Here is a 17,004-nt window from a genome sequence, read left to right as displayed (position 1 = left end):
GTCATTGGACCTATCTCCTGCCCCATCGGCTTCATCTTCGTGTCGGTCGACCTCCATTCCATATCCGGAGGGGTTTAGATATGATGACGGAGATTCAGCTGGTTCAATGTCGGGGCCGTCTTTGATTATATCTTCGAGAAGTTCTTCCTCTTCGAGGTTCCTGATATGTGGATCCATAATTCTGCAAAAAACGGACATTTGATTAACTAATAAACTAACAAACTATATAAAAGGGGTTGGAAACTTCGAAGTGTCGTTTTATATAGGAGGACCTTTAGTCCTGGGTCTTGGCTAGAACCTAAACTCTAAAATATGTCTAACGGATTCTCTTAACCTTTAAGGATTTAACAAAATGGCTACATTATAGATGTGTAGAAAATGATCCTATTTTTCCCGATCTCATATACCCTTCTATATGTCACATTGTCTAGTGTCAAAGGACTTTGTTGAACTTTGTACCAAAAAAGAATTATTCTATCAGGAACTCCGTTCCAAAACAACTTTAGTCCCGGGTCGTGGCTCCACCCGGGACTCCTAGATTTCTGCATAGTATTCAAAGTAGGAGTACTTTTCCAATTTGAGCATTCAATAAGAAAAACCAAATCATAAAATAAAGTAGTATTCAAATTAGCATGCATTCAATTATAAGGAAAACTATATCATCTCTTTTGTCCGTACATCGTCGAATATTATCACTAATACTCCTCGAATACTATCATACATATAGCATCGCTGATACAGCTAGAACCGTAGCGCCCGACGGGTATCGTCGCGGGTGGTGGACACCAAAGAGAAGGAACCATCACATGATCATAGCTCCAGTGAGATCCCCGAAGAACCTGCCAGGTATGCTCGAACCTGCCCTCCAATGCAACCATGTAGCGACGGACGTGCTCATCCTCCTCGCTGACACGGTGACGTACCACCTCCGCGGTGTTCGGAAGCCTCGGCACCGTCACTGGCCCACGCGACCGCCACCAAACAAGGAGCGGGTCAACAACAGGCTGGCTCCTCACCAACCTACGCCCCCCGGAAGGTAGCACCTCCCAATACTAGCCGGGCGGAGCCCAGTCCCGGACAGGGCCCCTCTGATCAAGCAGGTGTCCTCCGCCGAGTCGACGACGAGGATGCGGGATAGGCATCGTAAAATGAACTAAAAAAATAAACTAGTTCTATTAATTTTCTTGCTAAAAATAAACTATTAACACTTAAGCATATACAATAGCAAAATTAAACTATTAACACTTAAGCATATACAATAGCAAAATTAAGCAATAATCTAAGAAACACTAATTAAGCATATATATACGTAGAAATGTCTTCTTCTTCTTCTTCTTCTTCTTCTTCTTCTTTCTTATTTTCTTCTCCGCTTCTTCTTCAACTTCTCTTCTTCTACTTCTCCTCTTCTTCTATTTTTCCTCTTCTTCTCCTCTCCTCCTCTTCTTATTCTCCTTTTTCTTCTTTTCTTCTCCTGCTCTTCTTATTTTCCTTTTTCCTAATCTTATTTTCTTATTTTTGTTCATATTTCTTCTTCTTGTAACCCTAACCTAATTCTAAACATTACTAACCCTAATAATCTAGCACAAACCTAATAACAATAGGAATTAAATGACAAAAAAAATATTTTTCTTTTTCTTCTTTTCTTCCCTTTTTCTTCTTTTCTTCTCCTTTTTCTTCTTTTCTTCTCCTTTTTCTTCCCTTCTTCTCCTTTTTCTTCCTTTCTTCTCCTTTTTTTCCCTTTCTTCTCCTTTTTCTTCCTTTCTTCTCTTTTTTCTTCCTTTCTTCCCTTTTTCTTCCTTTCTTCCCTTTTTCTTCTTTTCTTCTCCTTTTTCTTCTTTTCTTCTCATTTTTCTTATTTTCTTCTCCTTTTTCTTCTTTTCTTCTCCTTTTTCTTCTTTTCTTCCCTGTTTCTTCCTTTCTTCTCCTTTTTCTTCTTTTCTTCTCCTTTTTCTTCTTTCCTTCTACCGGCCGGAGTGTTGGGAGGAGGGGGCGGGGGCTTACCGGCCGGAGGCGTCGATGACGGCGAGGAAGGCGTCGACGACGGCGGCGAGGAGGACGGCGGCGACGGCGAGGAGGACGGCATGCGGCGGCGAGCAGGACGGCGGGCAGCCTGACGGGGTCGTCGAGTTCGTCGCTGTGCCGCGCCGGGCAGGAGAACGAGGAAGAAGGAGATAAGGAAATGCGATTTGGGTTGGAAATTTTCTAATTCCCGCTTATATAGGTGGATCTTTAGTCCCGGTTAGGGGCTCGATCCGGGACTAAAGACCCCCTTTAGTCCCTGGTGGAGCCACGGCCCGGGACTAAAGGCCCTTTTTCGGCAGACCAAAAGGCGGGAAGCAGGGGCCATTAGTCCCGGTGCGGGGCTCCAACCGGGACTAAAGGGGGTCTTTAGTCCCGGTTCGAGCCCCGAACCGGGACTAAAGTGCTCGGCAGGCGACAGACGAGGGGCTTTAGTCCCGGGTCGTGGCTCCACCCGGGACTAAAGCCCCTCCTCGGCTGCACGATAAGTTTAGTCCCACCTCGCCCAGCGAGGGGGACTAACACTTGTTTATAAGCCACGTCACAGCATCTCCATCGAGCTCCTCTCTAAAGCACGCTTACGGGCCTAAACTGACTGTAAATTAAAAAATTGAAACTATATTTGAAATTGTGGAGAAAATTAAACCTGAATTCAAAGTGAGGTCACTTTGAATTTAGATTTAATTTTATTTACAAATTCTCATATAGTTTCATTTTTTTCTATTTTCAAAATTAACTATTTTGTTATTTTCAATTAAAAACTATGTTTATTAAAATTCTTTTTGCATATTAGAGAATTTGACAAAACTATGATAATGAAAAGTGTTTGAAATTGAATAAATAATTCAAAACTATTTTCTATTTTCAAAAGTAATTATTTTGACTATCCAAACTATTAACTATTTTTTATTTTCAATTAAAAACTATGTTTTTAAAATTCTTTTTGCATATTTGAGAATTTGACAAAACTATGATAATGAAAAGTGTTTGAAATTGAATAAATAATTCAAAACAATATTCTATTTTCAAAAGTAATTATTTTGACTATCCAAAGTATTAACTATTTTGTTATTTTCAATTAAAAACTATGTTTATTAAAATTCTTTTTGCATATTTGAGAATTTGACAAAACTATGATAATGAAAAGTGTTTGAAATTGAATAAATAATTGAAAACTATTTTCTATTTTCAAAAGTAATTATTTTGACTATCCAAACAATTAACTATTTTCTTATTTTCAATTAAAAAATATGTTTCTTAAAATTATTTTTGCATATTTGAGAATGTGACAAAACTATGATAATGAAAAGTGTTTGAAATTGAATAAATAATTCAAAACTATTTTCTATTTTCAAAAGTAATTATTTTGACTATCCAAACTATTAACTATTTTGTTATTTTCAATTAAAAACTATGTTTATTAAAATTCTTTTTGCATATTTGAGAATTTGACAAAACTATGATAATGAAAAGTGTTTGAAATTGAATAAATAAGGGATTTCGAACGAGAACTCATCTCTTACAAAGGGATTTCATTTTTTGAACTTATTTGAACTCCATACTTTTTGTGTGTTCAAAATGCACCATTCAAAGGAACATCACAAAATTTCAACAATTTCTCACTTCATTTGGTATTCTTCGTGCATTTACTTTTTTTTTGAGCTAGTTGACCCTGAAATTGAAAAGCACTACAAATGAACAGTGAAAATGTTGAAAGTTGGCATGCTATCATCATTTCACCCACATAACATGTGTTAAAAAGTTGAGAGGGTTACGACAAAAACTGGATGCACTTCGTGTACAAAACGAACAATCTCTCTCGAAGTATCAGGATTTCGAACGATAACTCATCTCTTACAAAGGAATTTCATTTTTTTTGAACTTATTTGAACTCCATACTTTTTGTGTGTTCAAAATGCACCATTGAAAGGCACATCACAAAATTTCAACAATTTCTGACTTCATTTGGTATTCTTCGTGCATTTACTTATTTTTTTTTGAGCTAGTTGACCCTGAAATTGAAAAGCACTACAAATGAACTCTGAAAATGTTGAAAGTTGGCATGCTATCATCATTTCACCCACATAGCATGTGTTAAAAAGTTGAGAGGGCTACGACAAAAACTGGATGCACTTCGTGTACAAAACGGACAATCTCTCTCGAAGTATCAGGGTTTCGAACGAGAACTCATCTCTTACAAAGGGATTTCATTTTTTAAACTTATTTGAACTCCATAATTTTTGTGTGTTCAAAATGCACCATTCAAAGGCACATCACAAAATTTCAACAATTTCTGACTTCAGTTGGTATTCTTCGTGCATTTACTTATTTTTTTTTGAGCTAGTTGACCCTGAAATTGAAAAGCACTACAAATGAACTCTGAAAATGTTGAAAGTTGGCATGCTATCATCATTTCACCCACATAGCATGTGTTAAAAAGTTGAGAGGGCTACGACAAAAAATGGATGCACTTCGTGTACAAAACGGACAATCTCTCTCGAAGTATCAGGGTTTCGAACGAGAACTCATCTCTTACAAAGGGATTTCATTTTTTTGAACTTATTTGAACGCCATACTTTTTTGTGTTCAAAATGCACCATTCGAAGGCACATCACAAAATTTCAACAATTTCTGACTTCATTTGGTATTCTTCGTGCATTTACTTATTTTTTTTGAGCTAGTTGACCCTGAAATTGAAAAGCACTACAAATGAACTCTGAAAATGTTGAAAGTTGGCATGCTATCATCATTTCACCCACATAGCATGTGTTAAAAAGTTGAGAGGGCTACGACAAAAACTGGATGCACTTCATGTACAAAACGGACAATCTCTCTTGAAGTATCAGCGTTTCGAACGAGAACTTATCTCTTACAAAGGTTTATTAAAATTCTTTTTGCATATTAGAGAATTTGACAAAACTATGAAAATGAAAAGTGTTTGAAATTTAGTACATTCCATACATGCATTGCATAAAAGGTTTAATACATTATTATATTATTGCACCAATATTCCTATCTATTATTTCTGTTTTCTTCTCGGTCATAGCCATGGAGAATCTTCATCATTCAGTAGGATGCTTAGGTCAGTTTTCACTTTGAATGGCGGAATTTCATGAAACTTATTATAATCTTCTGACATGTCTGTCTTGTCATCTACTCCCACGATGTTTCTTTTTCCTGAAAGAACTATGTGGCGTTTTGGCTCATCGGACGATATCTTCTTTTGCTGATTTATTTTTCTCGTTTTTGTAGACATGTCCTTCACATAGAAAACCTGAGCGACATCATTGGCTAGGACAAATGGTTCGTCCATGTATGCAAGATTGTTGAGATCCACTGTTATCATGTCGTACTTTTGGTCTACAACTACCCCGCCTCCTGTCAGCTTCACCCATTTGCACCGAAACAAAGCGATCTTAAAAGTAGGTCCATAGTCAAGTTCCCATATCTCCTCTATGTACCCGTAATATGTTTCCAAACAATGCCCATTTTCGTCTGTTGCATCAAAGCTGACACCACTATTTTGGTTGGTGCTCTTTTTATCTTGGGCAACCGTGTAAAATGTATTCCCATTTATCTCATACCCTTGGAAAGTACATATAGTCGAAGATGGTGGCCTGGCCAAACAGTACAGCTGATCTCCAACGGTGTCGTCATTCTTGAGATGTGTCTGCAACCAACTGCCAAAAGTCTTCTCGTGTTCCCCTTTAATCCAAGAGTCAGCCTTCCCCGGGTTTTCGGAGCGTAGAATATTCTTGTGTCTCACGATATACGGAGCCACCACGGTGAAATTGTGTAGAACTGTGTAGTGTGCTTGAGAGAAAGAATGCCCGTCCATACATACTTTTGCTTTCCTTCCTAGTGTGCCTTTTCCTGTCAGCCTACCCTCATACCGAGATTCAGGAACACCAATCGGCTTAAGGTCAGGAAGAAAGTCCACACAAAACTCAATGACCTCCTATGTTCCATAGCCCTTGGAGATGCTTCCTTCTGGCCTAGCACGGTTACGAACATATTTCTTTAAGACTCCCATGAACCTCTCGAAGGGGAACATATTGTGTAGAAACACAGGACCGAGAATTCTAATCTCTTTGACTAGGTGAACTAGGAGGTGTGTCATTATATTGAAGAAGGATGGCGGGAACAACAACTCAAAGCTGACCAGACATTGGACCACATCAATCTGTAACCCTCATAGACTTTCTCGATCGATTACCTTCTGAGAAATTGCAATGAGGAATGCACATACCTTCACAATTGCCAGGCGAACATTTTCCGGTAGAATTCCCCTCAATGCAACCGGAAGCAATTGCGTCATAAGCACGTGGCAGTCATGAGACTTTAGGTTTTGGAATTTTTTGTCTTTCATATTTACGATTCCCTTTATATTCGACGAGAAGCCAGTCGGGACCTTGATACTGAAAAGGACTTCAAAGAAGATTTCCTTCTCTTCCTTAGTAAGAGCGTAGCTGGCACGCCCTTGAAACTGCCCTGGATGCATGCCATCTCTTCCTTTATGACGTTCCTGGTCCTCCCGTGCTTCCGGTGTATGTTTTGACTTCCCATACAAGCCCAGGAAGCCTAGAATATTCACGCAGAGATTCTTCGTCAGGTGCATCATGTCGATTGCCGAGCGGACCTCATGGACTTCCCAGTAGGGTAGCTCCCAAAATATAGATTTCTTCTTCCACATGGGTACGCGCTTATCAGGGCCGTTAGGAACAGGTTGGCTGCTAGGACCCTTTCCAAAGATTACTTTTAAATCTTTGACCATATCAAATACTTCAGCACCAGTACGGATGACAGGCTTCCCCCGGGGTTCTGCCTTGCCATTGAAATGCTTGCCTTTTTTCTTTGAGGGATGCTTGGGCAGAAGAAAACGACGATTGTACGGGTACACATTCTTCCTACATTTGTCCAGATATATACTTTCTGTATGATCCAAACAGTGCGTGCATGCATTGTATCCCTTGTTTGACTGTCCTGAAATGTTACTAAGAGCAGGCCAATCATTGATGGTTACGAAAAGCAACGCTCGAAGGTCAAATTCCTCTTGTTTGTGCTCGTCCCACACACGTACACCTGGTTCGGCCCACAGCTGTAAAAGTTCATCAACTAATGGCCTTAGGTACACATCAATATCGTTGCCGGGTTGCTTTGGACCTTGGATAAGCACTGGCATCATAATGAACTTCCGCTTCATGCACAACCAAGGAGGAAGGTTGTAGATACATAGAGTAACGGGCCAGGTGCTGTGACTGTAACTCTGCTCCCCAAAAGGATTCATGCCATCTGTACTCAGACCTAACCATAAGTTCCTTGCGTCAGCTGAAAATCTTGGGAACTCTCTCTCGATTTTTCTCCACTGCCGACCATCAGCGGTGTGCCTCAACTTATCGTCTTTCATACGATCTTCCATATGCCATCGCAACAACTTCGCATGATCTTTATTTATGAACAGACGTTTCAACCGTGGTATTATAGGAGCATACCACATCACCTTGGCAGGAACCCTCTTCCTGGGTGGCTCGCCCTCAATATCACTAGGGTCATCTTTTCTGATCTTATACCGCAATGCAGTGCATACCGGGCATTTATCCATATTCTCGTACTTCTCACCGTGGTAGAGGATGCAGTCATTAGGGCATGCATGTATCTTGTGCACGTCTAATCCTAGAGGGCACACAAGCTTCTTTGCTTCGTACGTGCTGGCGGGCAATTCGTTCTTTCTTGGAAGCATCTTCTTCATCAGTACCAGCAACTTTTCGAATGACGAGTCAGTCACACCGGTCTCTGCCTTCCACTTCAGCAATTCCAGTGTGCTACCCAGCTTCTTCTGGCCATCTTCACAAGTTGGGTACAACAATTTGTTGTGGTCGTGTAACATCTGCTCGAACTGCAACCTCTCCTTTTCTGTGTTGCAACCTCGCCGTGCATCAGAAATGACCCGACCAAGATCATCAGCGGGCTCATCTGGTTCCCGTTCTTCATCCTGATCTTCTTCTTCATTGTCTTCCATTGCGGTATCAGCATACTCAAGGAACATAGATCGGTAGTTGTCATCATCGTTCTCTTCTTCTTCATCGTCGTCTTCCATCATAACCCCTCTTTCTCCGTGCTTGGTCCAAACATTATAGCCCGACATAAAACCGAACCGAAGCAGGTGGCTCTGAATGACTCTTGAGGAAGTGTAATCCTTCTCATTCCGACATTCAACACATGGAAAAAACATAAAGCCACCACCATGCTTGTTCGCATCGGCTGCATCTCGAAAAGAATGCACGCCTTCTCTGTAAGCGGCTGTGCATCGATCACCGTACATCCATGGATGGCTCATCTGCGTTATACGACAGTATATCAAATACAATCACGATCCTAAAAATTAGTACCGCACGGTCTAAACGAGGAAATATAGTTGCTAACCTTTTAGAATAAGTAGAAATAAAGAGGAAGAGGTTTAAGCGTGGCTCAGGCATCTCATATCGTAGTTGAGTTCGGTGAACTGAAGCGGCGTCGCTCTAACACACATTTTAACAAACACCTCTAGTGCATAAAAAAATGGAGAGCTAGCACACACCCACACTCTTCCATCCAAGAAAAATGCAAGGAAGAGGGGAGAGGGGGGCTGTGCTATATATAGGCAGAGGACTTTAGTCCCGGTTTGAGACACAAACCGGTACTAAAGGTGGCGCACATGCGGGCTGCACACCGCGTAGCTGTCACATCCCTGACACCTTAAGCAAGTTAGCTTGTGCTCATGTTTTTCTTTGCATTGCATCTAGAAATTTCTCAACAAGAACAAAGCAAATGGTAAAGGAAAACTCAAAACCCTAGCCACTTCTTTAAATAAAGGAAATCTCAAACTAGTTAAAATCAATGAACCCAAAATGTCCTCAAGAAAAGTTCAAACTTTCTGATAAATCATGAAAGTAAATGAGCAAAGAAGAAAACCATTTACTTGACACTTTAAGCATTTTAAATAAATGCAAAAAGCTACTGGCTTCAAGTTTTAAATTTGAAATCAGAAACTTTAAACTTTCAAAAATGTTGAAAACTTTAGGAATGGTTGGAAATATTCCAACAAATATTCTAGGGTGTTTAACATAGTTTTTACAAATTATTTGGGAGCTGATATAAATAGTAGATCAATGTCAGCAATTAAAACAGAAATAAAACAGAAAGAAATGGGAAAAACCTTACCTGTCGCTCACCCCGGCCCAGCCCAGCTCCTCCTGTCGTCTTCCTCCTCGCCAGTAGGAGCAGGAGGTGGCCGCCGCGTCGCCGCGCGCCTCCGCGCAGCTCCCTGGCTGCCTGGCCGCCGCTTTGCGCTGGCAAGCACGGGGATAACCTCCCCGAGCTCGTAGCTATCCATCCCCGCGCTCATTCCTCCCCCTCTGCCTCGTTTCTTTCTGCCGCCATTGGAGCCCGAGCAGAGCTCGAGCTCGCCATCGTTCTAGCCGACCCTTCTCTCTCCTGAGCCACGCATTAGGTCCGCCGCATCTTCCTGAAGCTTCCTACACCCAAGCCCGACGCCGAGACGCAGTGAGACACTGAGACGCAGTCGTCTTCTTCCTCGGGTCACCGAAGATCGTCGCCGGCGTTCTTCCTCTCCAGGCCGTCCCCGAGCAAGCTAGCGCCACCACTGCACTCCTCGTGAGCTTGCGCGTCTTTCCCCTAAGATCTCCCCGTCGATCCCCTCCTCCAGGCCTAGTTCCATCGGAGCCCGACGAGACCCGCCGCTGCAGCTCGTCGTCGGTAGCCCTCCGGTGATCAGATTGTCCTTCTGAGGGCACCAGCAACTTCAGGCCGTCGCGTAGATGCCGTAGGAGCTAAGTCCCGTGCGCAACTCCCTCTGTATCTATGACCCCGATGACGCCCGAACCTTGGCCGCCACCAAGCTCGTCGCCGGCGTCATCTCCGGCCAGATCAACCCCGGCTAAGTGCAGAAATGGAACCATGGGAGAAGTGCCGTTCTTCTGGTGCTCTCCGCTCCGTGCTATGCTTAGAGTTGTGTATGGTCTGTCATCTGGGAGATGAACAGAATTGTGAGAATGTGTTCGGTAAGCAAAGGTTGTGTGTTGAACTTGATTTGGTAAAGGTACCGGTGAAAGGCTGTGTAGGAGTACATGGCGGGTTGTTTCATTGGAACCGTCCTTAGGAACTGAGTTCCGTGTATGTAATCCAAGACTAGATACTACCACACGTTGGGATACTTAATTGACCCTCTCGACTTATTAATCGCTTAGTACTCGGTCCAGGAGTTGCAAGTAGTTTCTGGTGTTTATAGTCATGCTGGAGGCCGTGCATAGTGCTGACCTGAGAGGTGGGCTATGATGCGGTAGGCAGTGGCACGGTGTACCAAGTGGCACCCGGATGGTGGGCTTGGGAACCCTGCGCACATCATTTGAGGCCGTGGCGGAAACCTTGGCCGGACTTCCGTACGGGTTACTCTCAGATAGGCGATAAACCTGGACTAGGTACTAGTGTGGTTAACGGTCGTGGCCGACACCCTCGCTAGGCTTCCGCTTGAAAGTTACTGAGGTGCATGACATGCACATGGCGATAAGTGGCGAGAGCGTGTGTGACGAAGTACACCCCTGCAGGGTTATGCTCTATTCGAATAGCCGAGTCCGCGGATATGGACTACTTGGAGACATATGTTGTTCATAGATAACTTCAATGGCTACTCATAAAATTGTCAAGATAAGCGTGAGTGTCGTGGACGGCAATTCCGAATGGAGACGGAATGATTCCACGATGGTGTATTGTTGTGGTGTTAGTGGACTCGTGTGCGAGAAATCAAGTTGTCAAAATTATTTAAAAATGCAAGTTGTCTACCCACGAGTCAAATGCTGGCTTTTCACATGAAACCCCACCATACCTTGTTGATACATTGCATGAGTAGTTAGTTATCCTAAAGTCTTGCTGAGTACCTTCGTACTCATGTTTGCTTAATAAATGTTGCAGAGGTTGCTAATGACCCTGATGGAGGGTTCTTCGTAGACATCGACGACGACGAGTAGCTGGTGTCTCAGCTATGATCTGGCCCTACGTTGGGTCTGTAGTATAGTCAGGCCATGTGCCTTTTAGTTGCACCTGTCTGTACTCAGACAGTTTTAAACTCTTCCGCTGGCTTGTAACTGAATGACTGCTATTATGGGTCGTGAGACCCTTAATGTGTAATATTATGTGTGTGGCTCTTCCGAGCCTCTTAAATAAAGCTTGTATGTTTATGGTTATGTTGTGATGCCATCGATGTAACTATACATATCGGTATGCCATGCGTACGTGTGTCGTACCTGATATGTATGGGGTTCGATTACCTAGTCGTGAACTTTAGTAGCACTCCTTACAAGGAAATGCCCCTTTGTGATCCAACGAGCCTTGGTAGTTCGCTACTGCTCCGGACACATTGGTTGACCGACATGTGTCCTTCTTAGCTGCTGTGTGTGTCCCCTTTTGGGGAAATGTCACGCGATGTAATGGAGTCCCTGTAGCTTGCTACGACTCGTCTACACTCGCTGATGACCGACACCTGCTTTGTTGGGTCATGTATGTCTGTCCTTGTGCGGTACTACCACTTTGGTTTGTGACTAGACTTGTCGATCCGGGTTCTTTGACATTGGAATGCTAGCTACACTATTGCATACGTGAGTCGAAAGACGCAAACGGTCCCGGCTAAGGTAAGGCTGCAACCGTGGAGTTAACCGTGCGTGAGACCGCAAAGAGATGCGATGTGTTACAGGTTGGATTCCTATGACTTAGGATCGGGGTCCCGACAACGTTGGTATCAGAGCCTGACTGACTGTAGGATTACTAAGCCAAACTGGTCGAAGTTGAGTCTAGAATTGCTTTAGTTATATATAAGGGAATTGTTTGTGGAAGGGAACGTAAGACTCTTGTTCTGTTCTCAAGTTATTCTATTCTGGTCATCCTCGTCTTTTCTGCGGGAATTAAGGACTAGGTTACTCATCTTCTTCTAGGCTCGTATTTCTGATCGGTAGATTATAGGACTACGGGTCAAGAGATATTTGGTTTCTTTCATTCCTAGGAAAAAGGAAGTAAGTTTGATGATCAGAGAGTTGAACTTGATAGTTGAGTGGTTACGCTATTCCATTTTGGGTTGTCTCAAAATTTGTTTTTGAGCATTTACAGCCGTTATGCTGCCCAATTTTGCATTCAGAGCTCTAATGCTTTTGCATTACTCTCTATTTACAGATGCCTGGCCGTCCTTCTCGTCAGGTGGTACGTCTGACCAGGTGCATTGATGTACCGGGTCATACGGCCATGCTGGTCAGGGTGATGTCGGTGTGCGGTTACCGCTGGTACCCCGAGTACACAGTGGAGGAACAGTACCGAGACTTCAACCAGAGCCAGTACGTCTGCACTGTTAGGGTATTTCCAGACTACCGTGGAGCTGAGGAGCCAATCCATTGGTCCTATGGGTTGGGAGTCATTGTTGACATGGCAGTACAAGATGCTGCCTATTCAATGCTGACCATTATGAGAGCGAGACATGCACTGCTGCAGAATTCAGAGTTCTGTTATGTTCCGGCCTCTGAGCCTGGTGAAGAGGGATACCTCAGTGGAGTCTATTTTGATTCTTCTATGGAGGATCCATTACTGCAGTCCACTGTTGAGATGCTGGAGAACAGAGACAGGGATGCTCATGCTCTCCGCATGGAGCTTTATGCTACATGTGCCCGTCTGTGGACGGCTTTGACGCAGCAGGCACCGGTAGTCCAAACAGGGTACGGAGATATGGAGATGCTGAACCCTGTTAGGACCCATCTTCCGGCCCACGTTGACTGGCCAGCTATAGGAGGAGTCACCCCTCTTCAGGGACCCCTCTTACCACCAGTCAGGGGACCAAGGCCACATCCGTGTCCTTATGGATCCCAGGGATCTCAGGCTAGAGTGTTTCCAGATCCACAGGTTGAGCTTCCAGGTCATGGAGGTAATCTCTATGAGATGTTCTATGCGGATGCCTGAGCTGTGAGCGGAAGGATAGTATGGTAGTAGCCGTACGTTCACAGTCCTGCGTGACTTGTGAAGTATGCCTGTAATGTGAAATGAATTCCGGAGGCCTAGATAAATAATGTATAGGAAGCTTGTAAGCCTCTGATGAGTAGTTTCATAATTTCAGTAGTTTGCTCTTCGGTTAAGGTTGTACTGAACTATGTAAGAGTGTGTATGAACCATGGTGTATATATAGAAGTTGCTTGTTACCATGTTGTTCGGATATTCATTTCCGCATTCCGTGTGTTCAGTACATTCTTAATCCATAGCTAGTATTGATTTGATATTGGTCTAAGCTGCGAGTTTGTTTGTCAGGATGGTGTTCACCAGGTTGAACCGTGCCCCTGGTCATGAGCAAGGCGAGGGTAGTAAAGCGTCGCAGGAAGACCTGCCTCACCCGCCCTCTCTGGCGGAAGTGATGCTTGAGGCAGAGAGAAACAAAAGGGAGACCAACCGACTGTTAGAGCGTATTGAGCAGAATACGGCTCGTCAGCCTAGGAATGCTGCAGTGTCCCTCAACGACTTTGTGAAGCTGAATCCTCCAAAGTTTAATCATTCCATCGATCCCCTCGACGCTGATGACTGGCTGTGCAACATCTCACGCAAGATTCGCTCTGCGAATGTGTCTGAGGCCGACAAGGTGACCTTTGCGGCGTATTTCCTGGAAGGACCCGCCAATCTGTGGTGGGAGAACTTTGAAGCCATGCGTCCCGCTGAACCAGCAGCCACATGGGCAGACTTCAGTGTAGCTTTTCGTCTGCACCATATTCCAGAGGGCCTGATGGACAGAAAGAGAGAGGAGTTCTGTGCCTTCACTCAGGGAAAGTCGACTGTGGATGCCTATAGCCGCGAGTTCGGTAACCTCGCCCGCTATGCAACAGAGGAGGTGTCTACTGACGCCAAGAAGCAAGCAAGGTTCCGTAAGGGTCTGAGCCCCGAGCTCTGTCGTGATCTGCGCCTCCATGAGTGTGCAAGCTTTCAAGCCCTGGTCAACAAGGCGATCAGTGCCGAGACTGGTCATACTGACTTTGAAGCCACAAGGAAGCACTCCCGTGACTTTGGCTCGTCTTCTGGTTCCGCGTTTCCCAAACGCAGGCTGTGGATTCCGAATAGTTCTCTGCCGCCAAGATACACTCCAAGGCCATCTTATGGTGGTCCAGCTAGCAATGCTGCACCACGTGCCAACCAAGTGATATGCTACAAGTGTGGAGAACCAGAGCATTATTCCCGTGAGTGTCCTCAAAATGTGGGTGCCAAGCAACCCGGAAAGTCCGTCGGGCAAGCCAAGTCGGGCAAAGCTTTCTATGTGAAGCCAACTCCTGCACGTGGCCGTGTTAAGTATGTGTCAGCAGAAGAAGCTGCAGAGGATCCCGACGTCATGCTGGGTACGCTTCTTGTTAATCATCACCCAGCGTCTGTTCTCTTTGACACTGGGTCTTCTCATTCCTTCATTTCAGAAAGTTATGCACAGTTGCATAACATGTCTTTTTGTGATATGCCAATCCCATTGGTTGTCCAAACTCCTGGTAGTAAATGGAAAACCTCTAGGATAACCTATGACAATGAAATTCTAGTAGACATGCTAGTTTTTCTAGCCTCATTGATAGCCTTGAAATCTTCGGATATTAATATCATCTTGGGCATGGACTGGATGTCAGCTCACTATGCCAGGACTGATACTCATTCTAGAAATGTGCAGCTTACCCATTCCTCGGGTGAGATAGTAAATGTCTCTACTCGAGTTGCCAAATGCCAACTCTATTCCTTAAATGCCAACCCTCTTCCGGAACTTGAAGACATCCCGATAGTCCGTGACTTTCCGGATGTATTTCCAGAGGAACTGCCAGGAATTTCACCTGACAGAGATGTAGAGTTCGTGATAGATCTTGTTCCGGGAACTGTCCCAATAGCCAAAAGACCATATAAGATGGCACCCCTGGAGCTAGACGAACTTAAGAAGCAACTAGATGAGGCCTTGAACAAAGGTTTCATTCGTCCTAGCTCTTCTCCTTGGGCTTGTCCCGTCCTCTTCGTCAAGAAGAAAGACGGAACGGATCAGATGGTTGTAGATTACCGACCAGTTAATCTGGTCACCATAAAGAACAAGTATCCGCTCCCCAGGATCAACGACCTGTACGATCAGCTCGCTAGATCCTCAGTCTTCTCCAAAATGGATTTGAGGTTGGGATACCATCAAATCAAGATCAAGAACGGGGACATTCCAAAAACGGCTTTTGTTACTCGTTATGGCGAATACGAGTACACCGTCATGTCCTTCGGTTTAACCAATGCCCCAGCCACCTTCTCTCGTTTGATGAATTCAATCTTCATGGAGTATTTGGATAAATTCGTCGTGGTATACCTCGATGATATTCTTATCTACTCGAAGAACGAACAAGAACATGCCGAGCATCTAAGGCTGGTATTGATGAAACTTCGAGAGCATCGCCTTTATGCCAAGTTTTCAAAATGTGAATTCTGATTACCAGAAGTGACCTATCTAGGTCACGCAATCTCTGGTAAGGGTATTGCTGTCAATCCCGAGAGAGTTCAAGTTGTCCTTGATTGGACTCAACCTGAATCGGTTAAGCAAGTTAGGAGTTTTCTTGGTCTAGCGAGCTATTGTCGCCGCTTTGTCGAGAATTTCTCCAAGGTTGCAAAGCCTCTAACTGAACTCCTCAAGAAGGATAAAAAGTTCGAGTGGACACCACAGTGTGAGCATAGTTTTCAGGAACTGAAAAGACGCCTAACTTCCGCACCTGTGCCTAACTTCCGCACCTGTGTTGCTACCACCAGATTTTTCTAAGGACTTTGTTATCTATTACGACGCCTCGCGACAAGGATTAGGTTGCATTCTCATGCAAGATCGTCATGTGATCGCATACGCATCTCGACAGTTGCATCCACATGAGGATAATTATCCCACACATGACCTTGAGCTTGCAGCTGTGGTCCATGCACTAAAAACCTGGCGACATTACCTTCTGGGTAATCGTTGCGAAATATTCACTGATCACCAAAGTCTGAAATATATCTTCACCCAGCCGGATTTGAATCTCACGCAAAGACGGTGGGTTGAGTTGATCTCGGATTACGACTTAGGGATAACTTACACCCCGGGGAAGGCCAATGTTATGGCCGATGCACTAAGTCGTAAATCTTATTGTAACAATTTGATGCTACAACAAGGTCAACCACATCTCTATGAGGACTTTCGGAAGTTGAATCTTCATATTGTTCCTCAAGGATTCCTTTCTACCCTGGTGGCGAAGCCTACTCTTAGGGATCAAATCATAGCCGTGCAGGCCTATGATAAGGGTATATACCGGATCAAGGAGAACATCGCTAGCGGCAACGCTAGGGATTTCTCCATCAATGATAAAGGTGTTGTGTTCTTTCAGAACCGTTTAGTGGTTCCCAAGAGCAAACGTCTGCGGCAATTGATCCTTAAGGAGGCTCATGATTCTCCTCTAACCATTCATCCCGGTAGTACTAAGATGTATCAGGACCTACGCCAGAGGTTCTGGTGGACTAGGATGAAGAGAGAAATTGCTGAGTTCGTTGCTAACTGCGATGTTTGTCGTCGAGTTAAGGCAGAACATCAAAGGCCTGCTGGCACCCTTCAACCTCTAGCTATTCCTGAATGGAAATGGGATAAAGTTAGCATGGATTTCATTACCGGATTTCCCAAGACGAAGAAAGGAAATAATGCTATCTTTGTGGTCATTGACCGTCTTTCCAAAGTGGCTCATTTTCTTCCTGTTCGTGAGAGTATAACAGCTAGCCAACTAGCAGAATTATATATCTCCCGAATAGTGTCTCTTCATGGTGTCCCCCTGGAGATTAACTCGGACCGTGGAAGTATCTTTACTTCTCGCTTCTGGGAAAGTTTTCAGAATGCCATGGGGACTCACTTGTCTTTTAGCACTGCTTTCCATCCTCAATCAAGTGGTCAAGTAGAAAGAG

Source organism: Hordeum vulgare, chromosome 3H, assembly GCF_904849725.1.
Source record: "Hordeum vulgare subsp. vulgare chromosome 3H, MorexV3_pseudomolecules_assembly, whole genome shotgun sequence".
Lineage (NCBI taxonomy): Eukaryota > Viridiplantae > Streptophyta > Magnoliopsida > Poales > Poaceae > Hordeum > Hordeum vulgare.
The sequence above is the reverse complement of the archived record's forward strand: the minus strand, read 5'-3'. Positions refer to the sequence as shown.